The sequence below is a fragment of the Chrysochloris asiatica genome, unplaced genomic scaffold (assembly GCF_000296735.1).
Source record: "Chrysochloris asiatica unplaced genomic scaffold, ChrAsi1.0 scaffold00035, whole genome shotgun sequence".
Taxonomy (NCBI): domain Eukaryota; kingdom Metazoa; phylum Chordata; class Mammalia; order Afrosoricida; family Chrysochloridae; genus Chrysochloris; species Chrysochloris asiatica.
This window is the reverse complement of record NW_006408553.1, coordinates 22,590,609-22,611,183: the sequence shown is the minus strand read 5'-3', so window position 1 is coordinate 22,611,183 and position 20,575 is coordinate 22,590,609. Positions and strand designations below refer to the sequence as shown.

General features: G+C 37.7%; 1 pseudogene; it reads left to right on the top strand.

Moving 5' to 3' along the window:
• Positions 1-20,575, top strand: part of LOC102810958 — a 111,291-nt pseudogene that overhangs the window by 50,847 nt on the left and 39,869 nt on the right.

The following is a 20,575-nucleotide window of genomic DNA, read 5'->3' as shown; positions in this document are numbered from 1 at the left end:
AGTCTTGAAAGAAGTACAGCAAGAATGTTTCTTAGAAAGCGAGGATGGTGTGATTTTGTCTTCCTGGAGAAGGAGATCATGCTTGGAAAAGTGGAGGGTCAGCAAAACTGAGGAAGACCCCCAACTAGATGGATTGACAAAGTGGCAGAAACAATGGGCTCAAATGTAACAATTGTGAAGATGGCAGAGGATCAGGCAGTGTTTTGTTGCTATAAATCAGAACCAGTTCAAAGACACATAACAACAATAGCAACAATATATACATTGACATCATTAAATGGAGTACACAGGAATAAAATTGACTACATCTGTGGGAAGAGAAAATGGAGAAGCTCAAAATCATCGGCCAAAACAAGGCCAGGGATAAACTGTGGAGCAGGAACATTACATATGAAAGTTTAGGCTGAGGTTGAAGAAAATTAAGGCAAGTCCACAAAAGCCAAAATATGACCTTGAATAGAGATCATATCAAGAACAGGTTTAATGCATCAGACACCAATGACCAAAGACCAGAAGAGTTGTGGGATAACATCAAGAACATTACATGTGAAGAAAGCAAAAGGTCATTAAAAAGATACGGCAGGAAACAAAGACAAAGATGGATATCAGATGAGACTCTGAAACATATATTTGATAGAAACAATAAAGCAACTAGAAGAAATGAAGAAGTCAAAGAATTGAACAGAAAATTTCTTAAGGCAGCTCAAGTAGACAAAATAAAGTATTATAATGAAATGTGCAAAGATCAGGAATTAGAAAGCCCAAAGAGAAGAACACAATCAGCACTTCTCAAACTGAAAGAATTGAAGAAAAAATTCAAGCCTAGACTTGAAATACTGAAGGATTTTATGGATTGGAGGAAGACTCACTAACCATGATATGCAGATGACACAACCTTGCTTTCTGGAAATGAAGAGGATTAAATATTATTATGGATGAAGATTAAAGACTACAGTCTTCAATACAGATTGCACCTCAATGTAAAGAAAAATGAGTATTCTCACTTATTGTTAAGTGTTGTTAATAAATAACATCACGATAAATGGAGAAAAGGTTGAAGTTGTCAAAAACTTCGTATCGCTTGGATCTACAATAAACACTAATGAAACTAGTCAAGAAATAAAATGGTATATTACATTAGGCATGTTGTTGTTGTTAAGTGTTGTTAAGTGCCTTTGCGTTGGGTCCAACTCATAGCCACCCTGTATAGGGTTTCTGAGGAGTGGCTGGTGAGCTTGAACCGCTGACCATGCAGTTCAAATTGACCTATAGTCCAGTGCATTAGCCCATAGCCCCACACCAGGTATATCTGCTGCTGCTGCTGCAAAAAAGAACTCTTTAAAGTGTTAAAGAGCAAAGATGTTATTTTAATGACTAAGGTACTTAACAAAAACAAAAATAGCTCCCTTAAAGAAGATCTCCATACGTCTTGTTCCTTCATATCACTAAAGTTGAACCCAAAAAGGAGTTAATTTCTCCTTTACTATGTGTCCTACTTAAAGACCAGGAGGTCTAAAAAGGGCTTATAGAAAATAGAGAGGCGTCCTGGTGTGGTGCTGTGGGTTAATGCGCTGGATTGCAAGGTCAGTTTGAACCTCAAGGTCGGTGGTTCAAGCTCACCAGCCGCTCTTTGGAAACCCAATAAAGGGTTGCTATGAGTCGCATCCGATTTGATGGCACTTAACAACAAAAATACATAGATTCACTATTCTGAAGGATGGAAAACTTTCTGATTGGGGCTTTTAAAAGTTATTGTTATTTCAAACTCCATCTCACTTCTGTTGCAGATTTTAATAACTATGTTGTTATTGTTAAGTGCTGTAGAGTCAGTTCTGATTCATAGTGACCTTGTGTAAGGTTTCTGAGGAGCAGCTGGTGGGTTTGAACTACCTATGTTGTGTTTGGCAGTCCAGTGTTTATCCTATAGTTGTATACCAGGACTCTTTAATAGCTATATAAAGTTATTACATATATATATGTAACTAGGGTTTCCAGGGCTGTAAATCTTTACGGGAGCAGAACGCCTCATCTTTCTCCCGCGGAACATCTGGTAGTTTCAAACTGCCGACCTCGAGGTTAGCAGCCTGATTCGTAACCACTATGCTACCAGAGCTCCTTACAATCCAAGAAATCGTTGTTGTTTTGAATTTATTTCCTAAGTTCCATTCACATTTTTCTTTTAGCAAAATGTTTTCCTGGACGAAAATATTATTTGCTTCTCCAATGGATTGTATCCAATCTTAATATTTGGGACCAATGTATAGATATAAATAATAATCTTTACAAAAGCATGCATTTTTCTATCTCCTTTCAATTAGTCCCTGGAAATTTAAAATGAAGATTTCTTCCTCCACTTAGAATGTTTTCATCTAATAGCTAGGTTATTTGTAGACTAACATCTGGGTTTTTCTTCTCCTTTATTAATGTCATTTTATGATATTTGGATAACAGGTCAAATACATTACTATAAACAACCTGGATGAATCCCTATTTACCAAAATAAGAACAGTTATGTTTTTACTATTGAAACCATTTCAGTTTATTTTAATGCATATCCAAAGTATTTTTCTTAATTTTGAAAAAAATTAATGATTAATATTATTACTTTTATCATCTATAAATCTTTGACAATAGTTTAAAGGAGTCACTAAAACACTCTTCAAAGGTTCAAAAGACAAATGCTGTTCAGGGGGCTCATGCTACTTAAAACATGATTACTTTTACAAAATATACTATAGGATAGTGACTAGAATAGTATGATGTAATTTCATCAATAATGAATACTAAAGTACTCTTACTGAGATGCAAAGATAATGCAGAGAGATGCCTGGAAGCACAGATTCCCTTGTTATTACAGTTGAGTGTAAAGTTGAGGAAACTGAGGACCAGATAAGCAACTTTCAAGGTCATCCAGAAATCCAAATATCCATGGACTTTGTTGTTGTTTCTTTCTTTTCAGAAAGACTCAGAAAAATGAGAAAAACGACCTGGGCATGCATGGTGTCATTTAATAGCTACGAGAGGAAGGATGAGTTACATAAACTCCATGAGCTTTCATTTCCCAGTGTTGCGAGGATCACTAGTAATTGTGTGAAAGCAACCTTTAAATTTAATAGTATTACTAGTGTAACAGTCCTGCATGCATTCCTGTCTAAAAGGAAACCGTCATTAATGAACTGTGAAGAAACCAAAATGCTAAAGTGGCCCTGTCAGGAAGCATTATACTTCTTACTAAGATTAAAAATGACTGATATGGATATCCCCTTGGTTCCTCAGATTGCCTTAAAAACAGGAAATTGGTTCTTGCAAATCAATACTTACTCTAGCTCTAACTATAACTTTAACAGCTGTTTCATCTATGTTAAATAGAACTAGCTATACTACTGAAATCTGAGCATAATCCATGTGACTGGCAGTTTTTTCCTCAAGCTATAACTTTATCTCTTGGATAAAGGTTAATTGCTAACTGTGGAGTGCTAATGATTCCATATTGATGAAATTACAGGATCACTGATCGAGAAAAAGACTTCTAAATCACAGGAAGCTAGAGGGAAGTTCTAAATAACAGTTATTGATTTGTTTCTCTGCAGACCACTAAGTAGCACAGTTACTTAGAAGAATAAAAATTATCCACAGGGTTTCTATTCTTATAGAATTCATTTATTTGCTTCTAATTTTCTGCCTGCCAATAAGCAATTAAAATTTTAATAACTATGTGTCTCTATGTAAGTAGTTTATACCTTGGAGAATGAAATACTGTAATTTATTATTTTATTCTTTTTTATTGAACTTGGTCTCTTTTGTTCAGTATAGGTTATAAAGCATAATTATTTAGCACCTTGTTAAGTGCTGTCAAATTGGTTCCATCTCATAGCAATCCTATGCACTACAGAACGAAACACTGCTCAGTCCTGCAACATCCTCACAATTGTTGTTATTTTTTATTCCATTGCTGCTGCCACTGTGTCAATGCATGTCCTCGGATGTCTTCCTCTTTTTGGGTGATCTTTCACTTTACTAAGCATAATGTCCTTCTCCATGGACTGGTCCCTCCTAACAACATGTCCAAATACGAGAGACCAAGGCTCACCATCCTGGCTTCTAAGGAGCATTTTGAATGCACTTGTTTCAACACAGATTTGTTTGTTCTTCTGGCAGTCCACGGCAATTTTAGATCCTTTTCCAACATCATAATTTAAATAATCAATTCTTCTACAGTCTTCCTTGCCCAACTTTAACATACATATGAGGTGATTGAAAATACTCTGACTTGGGTTAGGTATACTTTAGTGCTCTTAACATTTAAAGTGATCTTGTGCAACAGATTTGCCTAATATGGTGTCATTTGATTTCTGTACTGATGCTTTCATGAGTGTTGAGAGGGGATCCAAGCAAAATGAAGCCTTCTACAACTTCAATCTTGTCTCCATATATCATGATGTTATTTATTGATCTAGTTGTGAGGGTCTTTGTTTTCTTTACAATGAGGTGCAATCCGTACTGAAGGTCCTAAATCCCATGACTTTACTATAAATGGAAGACAAAAACAGTGATATCTTGAAAGTAAAAGCAGCTTCAGAAAATGCTCTATGACCCTTAATTCCCATGATAAGCTTCACTGTTGCTGAAATTTGGCCTTAGAATTTATCTCCATGGCTCGTCTCCTGCCAATTGATCTATGCCCACTTCCTATCAACTAGTACTCCCCTCCAATATCTTTGATAGCATACATTGATTGAATGTGTCAAAACAGGCTCTGTGGAATTTTATATGCATTGTGGACTCCTGGTGTGGCACATAAGTACTGGACTACTAACCACAAGGTCAGTTCTTCAAATCCAATAGCCATTCCTTGGAAATCGTATACTTGGTTGCTGTATGTCAGAACCAACTTAATGGGATAAAAGCACTGGACTGCAAAGTCAGTTTGAACCACAAGGTTGGTGGTTCAAACTCACTAGCTGCTTCTTGGAAACCCTACACAGGGTTGCTATGAGTTGGAACTGACTTGATGGCATTTAACAACAACAAAAGCAATGTTATTTAACTCCCATATCCACAATGTTGTTGTTGTTGTTAAGTGCCGTCGAGTCGGTTCCGACCCATAGCGACCCTGTATAGGGTTTCCAAGGGTGTAAATCTTTACGGGAGTAGAAAGCCTCATCTTTCTCCCGCAATAGGTACTTAATATTATTATGTTCATTTTAGACTTAGGGAAACTGAAAACCAGGAAAATGGCTAAACTATTGAGGATTGAATTATGTGTCCCCCAAATATATGTATCTGGATGGTGGCTTTGTTTGGAAATAAGGTCTTTCTTTAAAGATATTATCTATCAGTTAAAGTACACTAGATTAGGATGGGTTCTAGTCCTAATCCCTCTGAGCGGTGTTTTATAAAAGAGTAGAAGAGATACAGAAGCAAAGTCACACACAGGGGTAAAACAGACACTATGTAATAACAAAGGCAAACAGACTGTATTTAACAAAGGGGTGCCAAGGATTTCCGGCAGTAGCATAGTGGTTACGAATCAGGCTGGGAACCGCAAGGTCAGCAGTTAAAGACTACCAGCTGTTCCGCGTGAGAAAGATGAGGCTTTCTGCTCCCGTAAAAATTTACAGTCTCGGAAATTCTATTGTTGTTGTTGTTGTTGTAAAGTGCCGTCGAGTCAGTTGCGACTCATAGCGACCCTATATAGGGTTTCCAAGGAGCAGCTGGTGAGTTTGAAAAGCCAGCCTTGCAGTTCAAATAGCCTTGCAGTCTGGTGCATTAACCCACAGCGCCACACCAGGAGTCGGAACCACCACCATAAATTCGGGGAGCATCACAGAACAGTTTTTCTCTCAAAGCTTTCAGAAGGAATTCATGCTATTGATTTACTCATTGATACCTCTGATCTTCAGAACTGTGAGAAAATAAAATTCTCCTCTTTAGAGCCACCTGCTTTTTGGTATTTTTTTTTTGTTATGGCATCCCTAGGGAACTAAGACATCTCCCCTAGTTTCATACAGTTGGTAGTGTCAGACCTGGAATTGAATTTTAGCATTCATGCTGGCTACCTAGGACCATAATTTGGGAAATACTGCTGATTTTCACTTCCCTGGCTCCTTTCCCAGGGACTCTAGATAATACACTCAGTTTTCTATGAAAATTGTATATTGGTATGTGCTGTCAAGTCAATTCTGACTCAACAATCCTATGTACAATGGAACAAAATGTTTTCAAGTCCAATACCACTCTCACAATCATTGCTAAATTTAGCCCCTTGTTACAGCCACTGTGTTAATCTGCCTCACTGACCATCTACTTTTCATTGACCATCTACTTTTCAAGCATGATGTTCTTTATCCCGGGATTAATGCCTTCTGATAACACATCCAAGAAACAGGAGACAAAGTTGCCATACTCACTTCTAAGGAACATTCTCATACATTTTCCAAGAAAGAAGTTTATTTTTCTTTGTTCTTCTGTCTTTCTTTGTGTGAAATTCTGTGAAAATGTGTTTTTTTTCTCCTAGCAGTCCATGATCCATTGAACAATATTTAATATTTTTCACCAACACCACAATTCAAATGTGCCAGTATTTCTTTGATTTTCTTTATTCCTTGTCCAGATTTCCTGTGTATATGAGAAGACTGAAAATGCCTTGAATTAAGTCAGGTGCACCTTAGTATTCAAAGTGGCCTCTTTGTTTTTTTAAGACTTTAAATAAGTCTTTTGCAGCAAATTTACCCAATGCAGTGTGCACCTTTTTTTCTTGACTGCTACTTCCATGGACATTAATTATGGATCAAGTAAAATGAGATATTTAACAATTAGAACATTTCCCCCATTTATCATTATGCTTCTTATTGGTCCAATTGTGAGGATTTTTATTTTCCTTACATTGAATTGTAATCCATACTGAATGTTGTAGTCTTTGATCTTCAACAAAGATGCTTGCTTCAAGCAATCTTCACTTTCAGCAAGCAAGGTTGTGTCATCAATTGCAGGTTGTTAATGACCTTTCCTCCATTCCTGATGCCATATTCTTCATATAATTATTTGCTCTGCATACAGATAGAATAAGTATAGTGAAAGGATACAACTTGATACACACACTTCCAAATCCCAACCCATGCTAACAAGGGGTAGGTTATAATTTGGCTCTCATGAACTTGTTTTAATTTTATTCAGCTTCAACTTGAACTTGCATAAGACTAATTGATGGTCTTTTCCACAGTCCGACTAATGATATTGAGCTTCTCCATCATCTCTTTCCACAAATGTAGTAGATTTGATTACTGTATATTCCATCTAGTGATGCTTATGTCACCATTTATGTTGTTGAAAAAATTCATTTACAAAGACTAGGTCATTGGCCATGATAAAAATTCTGTCATCTGATTTCTGCTGTTGTTGCTATCACTAAGGCCATTTTCCAACCACTGATTCTTCTTTGTCTCCAATTTTTGCATTCCAATTACCAGTAATTATCAGTACATATTGATTGCATTTTGATTAATTTCAGATTGCAGAATTTTGTGGAATTCTTCAATTTCTTCATCTTTGGCACTAGTGGTTGGTGTATACATTTGAACAATAGTCATGTACTCGTGTGGTTGCTGTTGTTGTTAGGTTCCATCAAGTCGGTTCCATCCCATAGTAGTCCTATGTACAATTGAACAGAATAGCACCTGGTTCTGCACCATCCTCATGTTTGCTACTACACTTGAGCCCATTGCTGCTGCCTCTGTGCCAATCCACTTCATTGGGGGTCTCTCTCTTTTTCATTTACTCTTCACCTTGCCAAGCATGATGTTCTCCTCCAAGGACTGGTGCTTCCTGATTGTCCAAAGTTTGACAGAGGATGTCTGGCCATCTTGGCTTCTAAGGAGCATTCTGGTTATACTTCTTCCAATACAGATTTGTTTGTCTTCTGGCAATCTGTGGTACCATTAATATTCTTCTCCAATACCTAACTCAAATGCATCAATTCACCTGCGGTCTTCTTTATTCATTGTCCAACTTTCACATGCATATGAGGCTATTGAAAATACCTTGGCTTGGGTCAGGCACACCTTATTTCCCAAACTGACATCTTTGGTCTTGAACACTTTCAAGAGGTCTTGTGCAGCAGATTTGCCTATTGCAATATAGTGTTTTATTTGACATTGGAGGAGAATATTGAAAGTGCCATCCGCTTCCAAAAGAACCAACAGATCCATGGTGGAAGAAGTGCAGCCAGAGTGCTCCTTGGAGGCCAAGATGGCCAAACTTCGCCTCTCATACTTCAAACATATTGTCAGGAGGGACCAGTCACTGGAGAAGGATATCATGTTTGGTAAGGTGGAGGGTCAGAGAAAAAGAGGAAGACCCCTAATGAGATGGATTGGCAAAGTAGCAGCATTGATGGACTCAAGCGTGGCAACAATAGTGAGGTCGGCGCAGGATCGGGCAGTGTTTCGTTCTGCTGTGCATAGGGTTGCTATGAGTCAGTACTGACCTGATGGCACATAACAACAACAACAGCTTCTATAGTATTGAGGGTTTGTTTGAGCAAAACGAAGTTTTTGACAACTTCAATCTTTTCTCCATTTATCAAAATGTTATTTATTATAGTTTTATAGATATTTAGGAAATATCTTAAAATGTTCTTTTTGACAGTGAACATGATGCTATTTCTCTACAATTGTGTCTTTCTTGGGATGGTAGACCATCTATTTGTCCAATTCAAAATGGGCAGTACCAATCCATTACAGATAATGCCTAGTGTATTCATCATTAAAGGTTTAATTTCATTTATGACAACTTCTAATTTTCCTGTATTAATATTTTGTGCATTATTTGTTTTGATTACTAATGGATGTTTGCAGTTGTTTCTCCTCATTTTGAGCCATGCTACATCTACAAATAAAAGCCCCAGAAGTTTCACTTCATCTGTGTCATTAAGGTTAAATCTACTTTGAAGAGGCAGCTCTTATACAGTCATAATTTGAGTGTCTTTCAACCAGATGAGCTTATTATCTTCTGGTACTGTAACAGACCAGTACCAGAAGAAAATTGAAGAAATTGAAGAATCTGCTATAATTTACAAGGTTTTCCCTGACCAGGTTTTTAATAAGTAGATTACCAGATCCTTTACTTGGTTTATCTTAGTTTAGAAAGTCCAATGAAACCTGTCTTCCATGGTTGACCCTGCTACTATTTGAAATGTCAGTTGCATAACTTCTAGCACTATAGCAACAAGAAAGTCACTACAGAACAGCAAACTGCCAGATGAGTGGTTTGGCCTACTTATAATGCCCCTACCAAGTTATTTATGTGTTTTATAGTAAATAGTTTTGTCTGGTTTTTCAGAAATAATGGGCTTAATTTTTTTCAGTGTTCAGTATAAAGTTAGATCATGTATTTACCTAAAATTGCTCATTTACACATGGAAATCTGAGTATACTAAAAGATAGTAGGTCAAAATCTCTGTGGCATAGAAAAGACCCTAAAGGAATGAGAAAGGGAAAATTGTGGTTATCAAATGAAAACGGAAATAATACAAAATTAAGAAAAATGAAAAATATAAATAAGATATGGCAGAGATGACGTAACAACAACCAAGGGCAATTAGGGTGATGGAAACAACTAATGCACTCAGATCCTAACTGAAAGGTTGGAATTTAAGTCCACTCAGGTAAGCCTCAAAAGAAAGGGTTGGTGACCTTCTTCTGAAAACCCTATGGAGCACAGTTCTACTCGGACATGCATGGGATCGCCATGAGTTAGAATCAGAAACTGAGAATATATTTTAGGGTAATAAACATTTATGCAAGCCATAAGTATTAAGTAAAGATAAAGGGGAAAAATGGAAATCTATAAGAAAGGGAGATATAATCATTTCTCTAACTTGGAAGGAGGTGCCAATATGGAATAAGGTATTGAGCACCATCCCAGTGTCCAAGGAAGCTACTGAAATGTATTAGCAGAACCACCCCTTCCAATGGGTGCTAAAGGACTGCTGGCCAGAGTCCTCTCTATTCTTCCTTAGCTGTGTACACCCTGGGGTCCCATCCCAAGACCAGAAAAGGGCAGTGTCACAATGAATTACTGGTAGTTTAAGAGAATATATAATTTATTCTCCAAACTAGAGTGAATTTTAGCAGGAAAGAAGACATTATCAATAATGATATTGGACATCAATATGTTGACCCTAGCACAGATATTCCCCAATTGTGATGAGTAATGATTCAGAGCAACATTTGATTTGGTTTATTAAGAGGTAGCAATCTCTGTGATAGGGATATCATTAAATAAATATACCAGTCACACAACTTTTGTAGCACATTGTAATGCAGTAAATTTACTTGATATAGTTCTTCTATTGATTCTTCAAAAAGGTTGGGTGGGAACCATTCAAATATGTCATACAGTACTCTAAAGCTTGGATTGGACAGTTTTGACATTTTGCTGGCTTTAAAATAAACCATCTCAGAAACAGGAACAAGGATTATACTACTACTAATAAAGAAGAGCCACAATCAGAGTGTGTCTTTTGAACTCTGGTGTCTCTACAGGCACATGTGTCAGCTGTTTCACAGGAGAAAGATGAGGCTTTCTGCTCCCATAAAGGTTTATAGACTCAGAAACCTTATGCAGGATCATTGTGAGTTGGAACCAACTCCAGGGCACACCACCACCACCAAATGTTGCAGCAAAGATGGCGGTAGACAATGGCACATAGAAAGAGAGCAGCAAACTTCGCCACCCACAGAGTGAGTGAGGCTAAGTGCCTTTCTATAGGAGGCTGCCTTGCAGAAAGTGGTGCCCTTTATCCATGGGACTAAAGAAGCTTTGTAAGACTTGCCTAAGCAAGGAAGAGGGCAAAAGGTTGTGTGGCTGAGGAGCCAAGAACAAGCGAAGCATGCCTACAATGCAGCTACGAAGACGTGCTCCTGACTGGAGAATTGCTGTATTCTAAGTTGTTTCTGATCCTGAATTGTACCCTGTTCACTTTCATAACAAACCCCATCATCAATAAATGTGAGTATTGTTTATGAGTTCTGTGTGGCCATTACAATGGATTATCAAATCCAGCAGAGAAGTAGAATGCTGTGGAATGGATAATTGATGTCAGAATAGGATAAAAAAGGTTAGAAGATTGAAGCATATCTGACTTCTGTTTCATAGGAATCTACCTTGATCTGATATAGTTTGATTTTCTTTTCCCCTTGTGAAGCTTAAGTAAATCTGACATAGCCCCCTCACCATTTTTGTAGACATGAACCACTTTTTCAAACTAATTTTCTTTTGACTTCATTTTAATATCTCTGCTATAGTTTTCTTCATTTAAACCAGTGATCTCCACGTCACATATTCTAGCTTTTCATCATCTAGCTCAATGCCAGCACAACTTCATTTAATTATAGCTAATCAAGGCAGTCAAGTGACCTCTGATTTCACAATGAAAGGGAATCACATTACTTCTAATGGTGGGAATTAAAATGAAATATGAATCAAGTTGCAATTATGTATTTCTATTTACATTTTTCTGTTTTTATGGTTGTTACCTTAGTATTCCTTTAGTATACCATACCTCTGAAAGATGTTAATTTCTTTTGTGTAGAACACACTTTATTGCTCTCTTTTAAACTGATTTATGTCTCGCTTAATTTGTTCCTATACGTTATGCCTTGGAAATTATATTGTTTAGCTTTAGAAGCCAACAAAAACTATTTTGTATCTAATCTAGGCATATGATAGATAAAGAAACCAGACAAAGCATTAAAGAGATTAAATATGTTAATCATTTTATCTACTCTCTACGACACTGTACTAGAGACAATAAGTTACTGCAACTAACAGAATTTCAAAAATATAATTCTGCATTAGAGTATGTTCCAGGTTAGGGGGAAAGATAGACATATTTGTGTTTAAGTGCTGTTGAGTCAGTTGTTTTAACTCATAATGACCTGTATAGGGTTTCTGAGGAGCTAGTGGGTTTGAACTGCTGACCTTGAAGTTAGCAGTCCAGTATTATTCCTATAGTACCACACCAGGACTCTGATAGACATATTTTTTGTTGCTGTTAAGTGCCTTCAGTCAGTCTGACTCATAGTGAACCTGTGCAGGATTTCCAAGGAGCAGCTGGTACGTTTGAAACATCAACCTTATGGTTAGCAGTACAGTGCAAATCCTACAGTGACAAATCAGGATTTATATTTTTTGTTATTGTGAAGTGCCATCAAGTTGGTTCCAACTCATAGCAACCTTGTATAGAGTTTCTGAGGCGCATCTGGTGAGTTTGAACTACAGACCTTGTGGTTCAAATCAACCTTTCGGTTCAGTGCTTATCCTACAGCACCACGCCAGAACTCCAGTACTCATACTCTAGGACTCCTATAGTAGCTAACAAGTTGATCTTGACCAATTTAATAAAAAGAGCAATCATTTGTAGGATCAAAGAGGAAGGAATAATTAATAATAATTTAAAGAAATAAAGGTAGGCTTCACAATAAAAGTAAATATATATTGGGAGGAATCAGTATCTATGTCTATAGTGTAATTCCTAAGCCCCAAATTTGTATGATTGGCACCAGCTCTCACTCTGCTAATAGAAGTACGGAAAAGAGCAAAAGGAAATTATAGGACTATTCCAAATAAACAAACCAAAATCATTCCATTACTTATTAATAAAAAGGTCATCAAGAAAAGGAGCCATGCTTGGATCTATGAGTTCAATGATATGGGACATGTATGTGGTCTATGGGAATTACTGGATTGGAAAGGATAGAAAATAAAAGGCAAAGTACTCAAGTACAAGGAATTTCATAAGGTAGAACTTTGCCATAATAAAATTAGAAAAGGCAATAGATAACTAAGTTTATACTTACACTGTTAGATATAAATTAATGAATTCTTTAATGAGGGTTTGTAAGATTTCTCCCTCAGCTATTCTTAATTCATCACAGCACTAGTGAAAAGAAAGTAATTTCTGCAGTCATGAAAACACAGAATTCTCAAGCTAGATGGAATTTTATTGTCAGTCTAGTTTAATGTCATTCTCTTACATGCTGAAGGATATGAAAGCCCAGTGAAATTACATGATGGTACAAGATGTCACAGTCACATAGTGACTGGAATAGGACTATGACTAATGTCTTCTGGGTCCTAATTCACTGCTTTTTCAGCCCTGTCTTTTTGCTCCCATCTTCTAACTTGCTCTTGTAGGTCAGATAGACATCTGAAGCTATTCCATCTCTCATCCTTAAATTGTCATCTAAGCAACAGAAATCATATGGGAATAGGCTCAAGAAACATTCTTGGTTATCACCACAGACTACAAAGACTCAGAGATCTTTATAGTGAGATTTCCTAGAAATTGTTGCTAAAAGCAAGAGCTACAGTACTATTCAGTTTTGAATGTACTGCTACATGCATTCTCCTATAGCTTGGTGGGATGTTTTTGCTCTTTAAGGGCTTCTGTAGATGCCCTTGTGCTGGGATTTCAGGGGCTGGTTATCTTCTTTCTCAGCTGGCTCCTTCCATTCTCATATCTCAGATTCCTCAGAATGAAATCAAAAGAGATCTGAGACTCCTTTTCCATGCCCAGTAATGTAGAAGCTCACATGTGTTCTCCCATTCCCAACTGACAGCCTTTTACTGATTCCATAGGCTGAAATTTCTTAGTTGAATTTTATATTGTTATCCTCTCCCAATTGAAAAAGTCTCTGGGTGGCTCAAACAATTAAGGACTAAACCACTAATAGGAAGGTTGGTAGTTTGAACCCACCCAGAGGCACTTGGGAAGAAAGTTCTGATGATCTGTTTCCAAAAGGTCACAGCCTTGAAAACCCTATCTAGGCAGCTGTACTCTGTAATGCAATACAGTGGCAACTGGTTTGGTCAAACAAATGTCTTCCTCAGCTAAGTCTTCAAAAGCAAGCCCAGTAGAGTATTTCTGGCTACCCTGAATCATGACTGGTGCCTCTATATCAGCATTTCTCAAAGGCTGACTCTGGATAGGTGCTAAAGTACTTTTTGCTGCCTTCATTTGGCTCCCAACTCTTGCTGACTTCATACACATCCTGGGTTGCTTTTTAGGAAGTAGATTGCCAGGCATTCTTTCCTAATCTGTCTGAGTCTACAAGCTATGCTGAAACCTGTTTAGCATCATAGCAATATCCAGGTTTACACTCACAAATAGGTAGTGACTGTGCCTAAGGTGTGTTGGCTGGTAACTGAACCCAGGTCTTCTACACAGTAAGTGAGAATTCTACCACTTACTGCCAATGCCTCTGAAGTGCTTGCTAGAAAAGAACTTTACCCAGACTTCTCTAAGGTCTATCAAATCAAAATCTGTTTGGTCTTTTTTTTCAAGTCCCGCAGGTAAATATGATGGTGGTGGTGTGCTGTGGAGTCGATTCCCACTCACTGCGACCCTACATAGGGTTTCCGAGGCTGTAAATCTTTACGGGAGCAAAAGCCTCAACTTTCTCCCACAGAATGGCTGTTAGTTTCGAACTACTGACCTTGAGGTTAGCAGCCCTACTCGTAACCATTTCTCTACTCTCTAAGAGAGCTCCTTGTAGGGACTGCAAGATAATGTGCTGGACTGCAAGATCAGTTTGAACTGCAAGGTCAGTCAGCAGTTCAAACCCACTAGTCACTCCTTGGAAACCCTATACAGCGTTCCTAAGAGTTGGAACTGACTCAACGGCACTTAACAACAACAAAGTTTGAGAACCTCCTCTCCAGGACAGCAAGTAAGAATCAGGACAAATATGAGTATATTACTAAGCTGCTGCTACAGGCCATCAAGTTGATTCTGACTCTTAGCAACCCTATATAGGGTTTTGGAGGCTATAAATCTTTACCAGAGCAGAAAACCTCATTTGACTGCTGTGGTTGTTGTTGTTGTTGTTGAGTGCCATCGAGTCGGGTCCGACCCATAGCGACCCTGTACAGGGTTTCCGAGGGTGTAAATCTTTACGGGAGTAGAAAGCCTCATCTTTCTCCCGCGGAGCGGCTGGTAGTTTCGAACCGCTGACCTTAAGGTTCGCAGCCCGATTCGTAACCACTACGCTACCAGAGCTGTGGAGTGGCCGGTAAATTCAAAGTGCTCTCCTTGTGGTTAACAGCCCCATGTGTAATACACTCTGCTACCAGAGCATTTACTCTAAAACGTTTCTACTCTCAATGTGCTCCATAGACCAACAGCTTCAACATCACCTGGGAGCTTGATAGAAATTTAGGATCTCTGTTCTCCACCCTGAAAGATGAAGCTTTCTGTTCTGGTAAAGATTGACAGCTTCAGAAACTCTATGCAAGGTTGCTATGAGTTAGAACAGAGTTGGTGGTATACAAACATTACCACCACCAGTCTCCACTCCAAACCTTTTGAAATATAATATGTATTTTAACAACATCACCAGGTGATTTGATGCATAATAAAAATTGAGAAGCACTACTGTAAAACACTTTGCTTGAAAAGTTAGGCAATGAAGGCTAAATTTATTATCCTGCTTGAATCACTTGGATAATTGCCATCATCTTCCCTTGCTTTTTGTAAGATAGAACTTTAGGCAAAAGCCATCTTAGATAGGAGGATTTCAAGTGATGCCAAGTTTCCAGGGCAGCCTGAGGAGGTTCTGTTTGAAGGCCAATTTTCAGAGCTGTGCTAACAAAGATAGCCTCTGGGCATGGAAGACAGATGCTCCCAGGAAGTGGGCTTGCCTGAGGAGAGGCCAAGCAATAACTTCTTGGCTTTAAATCCTTGAAATCTGGTTGAAGATAGACTAGGTAAAGCTAAATTTTATGTTTATTTTCTTTTATAATTCATTAAAAACCTTGAGTAAATTCTGAATATTAATCTCAAATAAGAAAGCCATAAATATCTCTAATGTAGTCTACTTCGTTGGCAACACAGCTTTTCTAGGCTTAACTTTCTGCTAAATTGCAATTTCACATTATTCTTCCTTAAAATCAGTTATTAGCCAATCTTATTTCCTTTGAAGTACACCTACTTTCTATGCTAAATTGGAAATATTGGACTTTAGGTCAGAAATCCTTTCTTTAAACTCTGGTTTTATTTCAAGACCCTGAGCTAATCATTTAATCTCTCTTGTTTTTTTTTTTGTTGTTTATAAAATGAGGATGATACTGTTTGATGATAGGTGGTTTGCTATTATTATTATTTCTTTTTTAGGATGCAATGAAACTCTCGAGTGTACTTTTAGAGCTTTAAGGATGTTTTATAAATGTGATTTTTTTTTTCTTTCACATTGACAGGCTTTGAGTCATAGCACATGCTTTTCTGTACTTAAAAAAAAAAATTCCTGAACTTCTGCTTCAGGCCCTCAGTGATCTGCTAATGGAAATAATCAAAGTTAGATCTCACATAAGTACCTGTGGTGCCCTTCCAGACACCACCCTTGCACACTCAATTTGCTGTCCTTTATCTTTCATCTTGCAGTCAGGCTTCTGTAATACAACACCACTTGTGCCAACACAGTCACTGACAGTACACTTCGCAAATGAGATCCTTTGGGATGCTAGATCAGATATTTCCCTGAAGTCTAGACACATTCCAGAGCCTACTTCATTCATTATTGATGTATGGGTCTGCCATTTGGTCACCCAAGTTCTTGATGATAAAAGCTTGCTTCCCACTCCCTTTAGATGTTATAGATTAACAAATTTCTGACACTGGCATAGCGCTTTCCATGTTGTACTGGACTGTAACAGGGAAAATCTCATTTTGACACTCATAAAATCCCCATGAGATATACAGGGTAGGGAATGTTTAAACCCATTCTGTAAAGCTAGAAACAACTTACCCTAAACTCACCAACTAATCAATGGCAGAACCTGATTGAAACGCAAAGCTTCCAGCTCTGACCATGATCCATTGGTGCCTCACAGCATGAATGAAAGCCAGGGTAGATTGCAGACAGAAAATGTGTTGGCAATAGGGATATCCTCTCTGTCAGTATCAGCTCTTCCCACAAAAGCACACATATGGACACATACCTATCTGTCATCCTCTGGGCTTTCAGGACACTATTTCTATACTTTTATTTTTGTTTTTATTATATATATAATTTTAAGCTTATATTGTGAATAGAGTGTCAGTTTACATGGGAGAACATCCGTTTTGCACTCAACCTATCGTATTTTGTTTCATTGCAATGATTACAATCCCCTCCATGCATCATCGGTTAACAATATTTGTTTCTCTTCCGTGTTTTTTGTTTTTGTTTTTGTTCTCTGATGTACACAAAAACACACAAGAATATACAATCATTTAAGCAACCAAAGGGCACATTCTACAAGCCTGCCTCCTGTCCACCAGCACACAGCCTTTCTCTTTCCATGAGTCTGGAGTACTCAGCTGCTCTATCTCTCCATGCCATTACCCCTGCCTTCATGTCTTGTGTCACTACTTCTCTGGTTAGGGTCCCATATTCTGCTCATGCTCTTCTCTCTTGATGGCCCTAGGATCCTCTGTTCCTTGAATGTAAGATTCACTACTCCCCACTTCATGTTACAAAACTTCTGCTTTTACAGTTGTGACAATTGTAATTAGTCATAATAGCAATTACTCACTATTGAATCAAATGAATCCTATCACCATCTTCTTTCACCAGGCCCATCTAGACAAGATGAAAACTATTCAGTGGGGATTCTACCTCATCCTGCACTTTCTGATGTACTTATTTTATTTTAAAAATCTGTTTTTATGTCATTATTTCACTGGTTTTTGAACCCCTGAAGGTAAGGTGAGACAACCCTGGCGGCAAAAAATGGTTTGGACACAAAAAGTTGCTCTGTAGAATCAGGTCCTGTAAAAATTAAGGTCCAAATCAGATAATTCATTTCAGTTTACGCTAAAGTTAGGCATGTAGTTTCACATTGGTCACCCACCCAGGCACTGAAAATAGAATCTATTTATCTAGATATTATAGCACAGTCATTTAAAGCACAAATGAAGCCAGATTACCTGGATTTGAACCCCAGCTACTTTAGTTGTGTGTCCTTGAATACGTTGTCACCTTACCTCTTTGTTTCCTCTATGTAAAATGTTGTTTTTTATCTCAATACAAGAGATGTTGTTGTTAGGTTCCATCCAGATAGTTCGGACTCATAGTGACCCTATGCACAATAGAACAAAACACTGCCCAGTCTTGCTCCAACCTCACAATTGTTATGATGCCTGAGCCCACCACTGCTGCACTGTGCCAATCCATCTCAATAGGGGTCTTCCTCTTATTCACTGACTCTCCACTTTACCAAGCATGGTGTTCTTCTCCAGGGACTGGTCCCTCCTGGTATGTCCAAGGCATAAGTGATTAAGTCTTGCCATCCCAGCTTCTAAGGTACATTTTTGCTGTATTTTTTATAACATTTGTTCTTCTTATGTCCATGGTACTTTCTATATTCTTCTCCAACACCATAACTCAAATGCATCAATTCTACATGGTCTTCCTTATTTATTGTCAAACTTTCACGTGACTATGAGGCAATGGAGAAACACCATGGCTTGGGCTAATACCTTAGTCCTTAAACTGATATCTCAGCTCTAAAACACTTTAAAGAGGCCTGTGCGGTAGATTTGTCTAATGCATTTTGTCATTTGATTTCCTGACTGCTGCTTCCATGAATGTTGATTATGGATCCAAGCAAAATAAAGCCTTTGATGACTTGAATCTTTTCTCCATTTATCATGATGTTATTTATTAGTCCAGGTGTAAGGATTTTTGTTATTGTTACATTAAGGTGCAATCCATACTGAAGGTTGTAGTCTTTGATCTTCATCAGTAAGATCTTCCAGCTAGCTAGACTGTATGATCTGCACATTGCAGCTTGTTAATGAATCTTCTTCCAATCCTGATGCCATGTTCTTCTTCATATAATCCAGCTTCATGATTGAATAACTATGGTGAAAGGATGCAACACTGTTGCACACCATTCTTGATTTTAAGCCATTCAGTATCTCCTTGTTCTGTTTGAACAACTACCTATTGGTCTATGTACAGATTGCACATGAGCACAATTTAGTGTTCTGGAATGCCTATTCTTCACAATGTTATCCATAGTTTTTCATGGCCTATGCAGTTGAAAGCCTTTGTACAGTGAATAAAACACAAGCAAACATCTTTCTGGTAAGCATTCTTCAAGACATAAACAGAATTAAGTAAACTTAGTTTATATATATATATATATTAGTGTGCTTAAGCATACTATATATAAGAATTTACTTAATTTTCTTTATCATTTGAAAGATGCTTACTAGAAAGATGTTTGCTTGTGTTTTGTTGAATTTACCAAGACTTTATAGTGTACTTAAACACACAGTTGGGGTCCTGGTGTGTTGCTGTAGAGTAAGCATTTGACCACAAGGTCAGTTTTAACCTCAAGGGCAGTGGTTCAAACTCACCAGATGCACCTCAGAAACCCTGTACAGCATCACTATGAGTCAGGGTCAACTCAACAACATTTAACAACAAACAAGCACACTAGTAAGTGCTATCTTTATTATTGTCATTACAGCCACATTTCTCACTTTATTTTGGTCAACCATTTCCCAGACTGGTCCATTTTTTAATATTAATATTATATGCTGGTTAATTCAAAATATTACCTCTCTTATTTCAGTGTCATTATTGTTGTTCAGTGCCATCAAGTGGGTTCCGACTCATAGCAACTCAAACCCTGTGTAGGGTTTCTGAGGAGATACTAGTGAGTTTGAACTGCTGACCTTGAGGTTCAAAATGATCTAGAGGTTAGTTGCTTATCGTATGCACCATATGCTTTTCCAAACACTATGCTAATATTTGTTTGTTGCTGGTTGTTGTTAAGTGCTGTCAAACTATACATGCCTGGTGCAATTCTGGGCATTAGAATGGTGCTAACCAATATGATATGTGATTACGTAAATTTACATTGAAATATTTTTTAAATGAAACAAAATTTAAAATTCAGCTCTGCAGTTACACTAGTGTGGCATTGTAGGATAAGCAGTGGACTGCTAACCAAAAGGTCAGTCATTCAAACCCACCAGTGGCTCCTGAGAAACTCTGTACAAGGTGGGCTATGAGTCAGAACCAACTCATAACTAGTCCAATTTTTTTTAATGTATGCTGTGCTTTAAGCATTTAGATATGTTAGTTTTCAAAATAATTCCTACAGTGTCTGAACAGTAATGCATCTTGTAATGGAACAAATCTTTATTTTATTAGTGTCTTATTGGAAGTTGAAGTTCTGGTATGGCACTGTGGGATAAGCAAACCCACCTCAGAAGCTGTATACAGAGTCGCTATGAGTCCGAATCCACTAGAAGGCACTTAACAACAATAACATGGGAACTTGGGTTGTTTTAAACAAATTGTCATTTTAATATGCAAATGATCCCTGGTGTGGTGCTGTAGGATAAGCATGCTACCCATGAGATGAGCAGTTCAAACCCACCAGTTACTCTGAAAACCCTATTCAGGGTCACACTGATTCAAAACCAACTCAACAGCACATAACAGCACACAACAGCTATATCTAAATGAACATGTGAATATACAAACCTTTGTCTCCTTTTTTTTCATTATTTCCTAAT